The 7,082-nt window shown below is 36.7% G+C and overlaps 1 non-coding gene across 1 annotated transcript; it reads right to left on the bottom strand.

Moving 5' to 3' along the window:
- Positions 1-6,660: 6,660 nt before the first annotated feature.
- Positions 6,661-6,767, bottom strand: LOC141519828 (U6 spliceosomal RNA). Its single transcript, XR_012477459.1, has one exon. It is a non-coding gene; the product is annotated as a U6 spliceosomal RNA (small nuclear RNA).
- Positions 6,768-7,082: the final 315 nt, after the last annotated feature.

Consider the following 7,082-nt stretch of genomic DNA (forward strand, 5'->3'; position numbering starts at 1 on the left):
AGTAAAATATTTCTTCCTGACACATGAATGGGTGTAATTAGCACTCTTAGAGATGGCTCTGATTTATTGTGAAAACAGATCTTTGGGAAAACAATTTCTATCTCATTGTATTCAGAAGTATGTAATTTATATTCTATTATATAGGTGATACGTTCTCCAGAAACTAGCAGTTTGCCAGTCTAGTGTAGTTTCTTTTTTTTTTCCCGGTGTAGTTTCTGAGACATTTTAAACTCCCCTCTAAAAGAACATTTTCCCTGAGAAATGATGAAAGTGATGGTTTCAGAGAAACCCGAGAAGACTTGTCTACGCTAAAGCAGAGTTAAGTGAGCAGAACCAGAACAAATTATATAAAAACAACAACATTGTGAAGACAAACAACTTTAAAAGGCTTAGGCACTCAGATCCACAGGATAATCAATCTTGATTCCAGAAGACGTGTGATGAAATGATACCCGTCAGTTTGAGAGAAAGGTAATGCAGAGTAAGACCAATTTTTGGATATGATAAAACCAGTTAATCAATAAACATTTATTAAGTACCTACTATGTGCCATTATACTAAGCACTAGATATATAAATATGAAAAAGAAAGGCAGTCCTTGCCCTCAAAGAGCTTACAGTCTAAGGAAAGAAGATAACACACTAAAGGAAGTAAAAAAGTGGGGGGATGGAGGGGAGGGGAAGAAGATAATGATGAGGTATGAGTAACAAAACCGATTGAATCAATCTGGGAATTTGTTTTCTTCACTATGCATATTTGTTACAAGGGATTTGTTTTTCTATTTTTTCTTTTTATAAGGAGGAATAGGAGAGAAAAATTAAATGCTTGTTAAGTAAAAAAATTAAATAAATTTAAAAAAGAAAATATCAACTTGTTTCTGAAATTTGTATCTAATATAAAAAGGCATTAACAAAAAATTAATAGAACTTTACTGAAAAAAAGTAGGCCTTCCAATCACAATTCTAGAGAAGAGAGATATGCTATGTTGGAAGGTCATTTGTTAAGTATTTACCAATCTGTTTACCATTAGTATTAGACAGACAAGTGATTTTGTTGCTAGGGGAAGGTAGGACAAAAGTCACTAAGCTCTTTGATGTCTTTTTCACCCAACTTATCCTTGTGATTGGAGTGGAATAAGAGAGGCATAATGGGGAACTTAGAGTAGTCTTCTTAGCATATACTTTGCAGTTTTGCTATCTTGGGCATATCACAGTAATAAAAATCAATTATCTATCCTTACCTCAGATAAAAGATAAAGTACAAAGAATAACAAAGAGAAACAATAGTTCAACATAAAGACTTGCCCAAGATATTTTCTGTTTCTCTTACAGGACTAGGATTTGCATCACAAAAGGGCTAAAATAGGGTTATTCTGGACTGAGATAGAAGCAGTTTAACCAATCAATTAATTAATTAGAAGTTTTTTAAAACTTCTACCATGTGCCAGGTCCTAGGGATACCAAGGATGAAATAATTTCTCCTTGTAGTTTGAATCATAATAGGGGAGATAGCAAGTGCATTTATAATATTACACAGATAAATATAAAATTACTAAATACAAATCTATTCAAGACTACTAAATACAAGGTGATGTTTGTTTTTCATTTTTTTCTTTTAGATTTTTCAAGGCAATGGGGTTAAGTGGCTTGCCCAAGGCCACATGGCTACGTAATTATTAAGTGTCTGAGGCCGGATTTGAACCCAGGTACTCCTGACTCCAAGGCCGGTGCTCTATCTACTGCACCACCTAGCCACCCCTGTTCTTCATTCTTGAAGACCAGGACAGTAAGAAGATGATGCCATGACAAGCACATGAATTGGATTGGAGTGAGGGGGTGCTGTGCTAAATAACCAGCCTCACTTTCTCCTCTGGAGTCATCTGGGTCCAGAGGCCAGATATGAATTGGTTGACCGAAGATAGTCCTTGATGTGAGGCAATCAAGGTTAAGTGACTTGCTGTAGTGACATAGTGATAAAGTAAGTGTCAAATGTCTGAGGACACTATTGCACTTAGGTCCTCCTGACTCCAGGGGAGAGGCAGCTAGGTAGTGTAGTGGATGAACTTCCTAGAGTCAGGAGGACCTGAGTGCAAAGGGGTTTCAGACTCTTGACAAATACAAGGTACTTTGAGAAGGAAAGAACTAGTATTTGAGGGATCAAGAAAGGTTTCATGTAGAAGATGGTATCGTGCATAACCTGCATTTTAAAGGAGAGAACCCCGTCCCCATAAGCTAGAGTGAAGGAAGGAATATTAGATGATCAATGTAAAGGCATGGGGATCGATGATTAAGGGTCATGTATGAGGAAAAAGAAAAGGTAAGTTTGACTGGATTGAAGTGGGGGGTGATCCTCAGAGAGTCTGGGAAAATGGTTTGGATTCAGATTGAGCAGGGATTTATTTTTAATTTACTATTTATTTATTTTTAACATTCTTTTCTTTTTAATTTTGAGTTCCAAATTCTCTTCTTTTCTCCCAACCCCACCCATTGAGAAGTTAAGCAATATGATATCAATTAATACTTGTGAAATCATGCCAAACATATTTCCATATTGGCTATTTTTTAAAGTAAGAAAAATGAAAAAATGAAAAAAAATTATACTTTAATTTTTGCTCAGAGTTCAGCAGTTCTTTCTCTGGAGATGGATAGCATTTTTTTATCATCATGTGTCCTTTGGATTTGTTATGGATTATTATATTGATCAAAATAGTCACAGCTTTCAAAATTAATCATTACAATATTGCTGTTACTATACACAATGAGCTCCCAGTTCTCACCATACTTTGCATCAGTTCATATAAGTCTTGCCTTATTTTTCTTTTTCTTTTTTTGATTTTTGCAAGGCAAATGGGGTTAAGTGGCTTGCCCAAGGTCACACAGCTAGGTAATTATTAAGTATCTGAAGTCAAATTTGAACCCAGGTACGCCTGACTCCAGGGCTGGTGCTTTGTCCACTGCGCCACCTAGCGGCCCCCTTCATTATTTCTTATAGCACAATAGTATTCCACCACAATCATATGCTACAACTTGTTCAGCCATTCTCTAATTGATGAGTATTCCCTTGATTTCCAATTCTCTGCTACCACAAAAAGAGCTGCTATAAATAATTTTGTCCATATAGCTCCGTTTCCCTTTCCTATAATCTCTTTGGTATGCAAATCTAGTTATGGTATTGCTGTGTTAAAGGGTTGGTATAGTTTTATGGCATTTTGGGCATAGTTTCAAATTATTCTCCAGAGTGGTTGGACAAGTTCACTACTCTACCATTATGCAAGACTTTAAAAACTAAACAGAGGGAGTTAGTATTTTGTTTTAGAGGCAATTGAAATTGTTTTAGTAAGATGATCATCTAGTCAGGTTTGTATTTAAAGAAAATTTCTTTAGCAGCCCTATAATTGAAGACAAGAAGATACTGTTAGAGAAAGCATTTCAAAAGAGCTAAGTGGGAGAAAGAATTGTGTTGCCATCGTTAGAAGGCATTCATGGTTCTATAGCATCCAAGGTGAATATGTTTCATGGCCATACATGTTCCCTGTTTTTGTATCCTTCATGTGTATTCTTTGGTGACTCATTTTCTCTACATATCTGTGTCTCTATATGTTCCCTGTGTACCTTCCTCTTTTGAGGACACTATAGCCTATGGGATGGTATATTTCTGTGAGTATGGGATAATATTTCTTATTATTTTGCTATGCCATTTCATTAAGTGTCTTTTGCTTCCACCTAATGAATCCTTTGGTTGGTCTAATATAAGGACAGGGAACTTCCAGTCTGCTGGCCCTGTAAGACCCAGAAAACCTTTTGGTCTGGCACTGCCAAGGCATCTGCAGGTAGGACTTGAAATTCAAAAAATCTAGAGCTTTTGGGGGTGAATAAATTAAATGTTTGACCAGATGTATGTCTCAAATGATGTTGTAAATATTCAAATGACCCTTTGAAGAAAAAAGGTTCCTCACCCCTGAGAGTTTCCTGGAAAACTCAGAGATTAGGTAATATCAAAGCTGGAATTTGGACCCTGACTTTAAGGCTTACTCTTTATCTACTCTGCCACATTTTCTCTCTTGTATATGCAAAATAAATAAAGATAATGGGGTAGGGGGAGGAAGGTGGTGAAACATAATAACTTGGGGGAATCAGGAAAAGCATCATGGAGGAAGCAACATCCAACCTGAGTTCTGAAGAAAACCAAGGGTTCTAAGAAGTGAGGAAGGAGGGCAATCTAGGATAAAGAGACAGCCTTTGCAAAGACATGGAAACAAAATGAGGAACAGCAAGGAGGTCAGCCTGGCTGAATCAGAGTATATAAAGGAAAACTAATGTGTTAAAAGCTTGAGAAGTAGGACTGGGTGCAAGGTCCTTGGGTTATTCCATTGTAGATCACCTTGCAAATTGACAATATATATGTTTATTCATCTTTGTTATTGTTCAGTCATGTCTGACTCTTCCCATTTGAGGTTTACTTGGCAAAGACACTGAAGTGGTTTTGCCATTTCTTTTTCCATCTCATTTTATAGATGAAAAAACTGAGTCAAACAAGGTTAAGTGATTTGCCCAGGATCATGTAGATAGTAAGTGCTTGGCACCATATTTGAACTTAGGAAGATGAGTCTTGCTTCCAGACCTGTTGATTTATTCACTGTGCCACCTCGCTGCCCCATTGATCTTTGAGTTGAGCTATTTAGCCAGTTCTGAATCTATCATAGATATTTATCATTGAATTTTTCACTTATTTCTCAAATTAAAACCTCCCTGTCCTACATCCTGTATTCTTAAGATGAATTAAATGGCGTAAACTTTAAAAATAGAGAGCTAAAATAAAATGACAGAGAGTGGTTAGGTGGTGCAGTGACTAGAGCACTGGCTCCGGAGTCAGGAGTACCTGGGTTCAAATCCGGCCTCAGACACTTAATAATTACCTAGCTGTGTGGCCTTGGGCAAGCCACTTAACCCCATTGCCTTGCAAAAAAAAAAAATAAAATAAAATGACAAAAACTATAGGTTAGACATGAAGTTTTATTCTCTAGGATATATCATAAACCTATAGGTGGAGACTCTCTATGCACGATGACTCTCTGAATCAAGAGAGAAGGGGAATATTTATCAAAAACAAAGAATGAGGGAAATCATTAACTTCCTTGGATGCCTGTCTATGAAGGTTAAACAATATTAAGTTGTCCAGTTGCTCGATCATCTTTATACAATACTACTATCTGATAAATTATCTCTTCCTGGTCTTATGGCATCATGAAAGCAGGACAAGTTTTCCAGCTTTCTAATCATTTGTCTTTCTGAATTTGCAATTAAATGGGGGGAGATACCCACTGATCTTGCCCACTTATCTAGTGGCAAAGGGACTGAGACTTGAAGGCTAAGTACTGTCTAAAAAGAAATCAGTTTTTTTAACCAAGAATATTGAAATAGTTATTAATCTTTCTCAATGATGCAGAAATTAATTTATATTTAGGTCTTTAGGATTTTTTATATCACACTTCAGTCCTTACTGTCTAGCCATCTCCTCCATGGCCTCACTATCAGCCTTTTTCTCCCTAGAGGAATTTCCACCCCCCCCCCCCCAAGGCCACTCTCCTGATTAATGACAGTCTCTCCAGGACCATTATTTAAAAAAAAATCATTCCACTCATTCTTTCTTTTCCCAGTAATTTCCTGTCCCCCTCTTTGGTAACTGCTTCCTGCTTTGCATTCTTCCTTTTTCTCCCTCCTCTCCACCCCCCTCCCCCATCTTCAGCCCCATCTCTCACATATGCACACACAGTTCTGGAACCTGGAGTCAAGATCAAATCAATTCTGCCATTGTTACTGGATGGAGTGTGGCAATGTGCTCCCCAATGGTTATAATATATCTAACATTTAATAACATTAATTAACATTAATAACCATTCTAGTAACTTTATTTGTTTATGATTCATTCATTCATTCAGGCAATGAGGTTAATTGACTTGCCCAAAGTCACACAGCTAGGTAATTATTAAGTGTCTGAGGTCAGATTAGAACTCAGGTACTCCTGACTTCAGGCTAGTGCTCTATGTACTGTGCCACCTAGCTGGGGACTTTTAGCTAAAGTAACCCTCCTTGTACACATTACCATTTGCTTATTATCTTCTCTCTATTAATATGCAAATTTCTTCAGACCAGGTTTTTGCTCTTTGTATTTGAATTCTTAGCCCTTGGTTTGGCCTATATTAAGTACATAATAAATACTTTTTCATTCATTCATATTTTCATTGTCATCAATGACTTAAGCAAAAAGAAGTATTGACTATGGAAAATTCAGTCAATATAACAGATCATTTGGGAAATATTTTTGGACATCTAGACTTTCAATTTCCCTTTAATTATATTATGTTAAGTAGTAGCAAATTCCCCTTACATGTTATATAGCTTACCCTATTGCAGCTGGCTCTTCTCCAATTCTACAAGAGGAGCTCATAGCCAGATCTGCCTTGAGATACACAGGATAGTATTCTATTCCAAGTTGCCATACAGAAAAAACCCTGAAGGAACAGATCATGCTTCATAACAAATACATCACTCTATTACATTGGGTTTTTTAATTTACAAAATGCTTTTCTCACAACAACCCTGTTATTGGACTTGGTCTAATTCAGTCCAGTCACCTGGCAGTTTAGGTTTGATACTGAAATGAAATGAAACATTCTTCACGAATTTGTGTGTCATCCTTGCGCAGGGACCATGCTAATCTTCTCTGTATGGGTCCAGTTTTAGTATAGGTGTTGCTGAAGTGAGCACTGAAACAAGACATTCTTAAATCTTCAAAGCTTTTAACAAAAGGAAATTTAGCTAATTATAGTGGGAAAAGAAGTTTCAACAATGAACAAAGCTAGGTGTGTCATGGTGACTAAAGGCTTGGCCTGGAGTGAGGGAGACAATTTCAAATCTGGTCTTAAACACTAACGAGTTGGGTGATATGGTCAAATCATGTAACTTCTATCTACCTCAATTTCTTCAATTATAAAATGGGAATAAAAATAGGATCTGCTTCCCAAAGTTATTATTAGGATCAAATGAGGTAATATTTGCAAAAAGCATTTATCACAGTGCTTG

The sequence above is a fragment of the Macrotis lagotis genome, chromosome 3 (genome assembly GCF_037893015.1).
Source record: "Macrotis lagotis isolate mMagLag1 chromosome 3, bilby.v1.9.chrom.fasta, whole genome shotgun sequence".
NCBI classification, from domain to species: domain Eukaryota; kingdom Metazoa; phylum Chordata; class Mammalia; order Peramelemorphia; family Peramelidae; genus Macrotis; species Macrotis lagotis.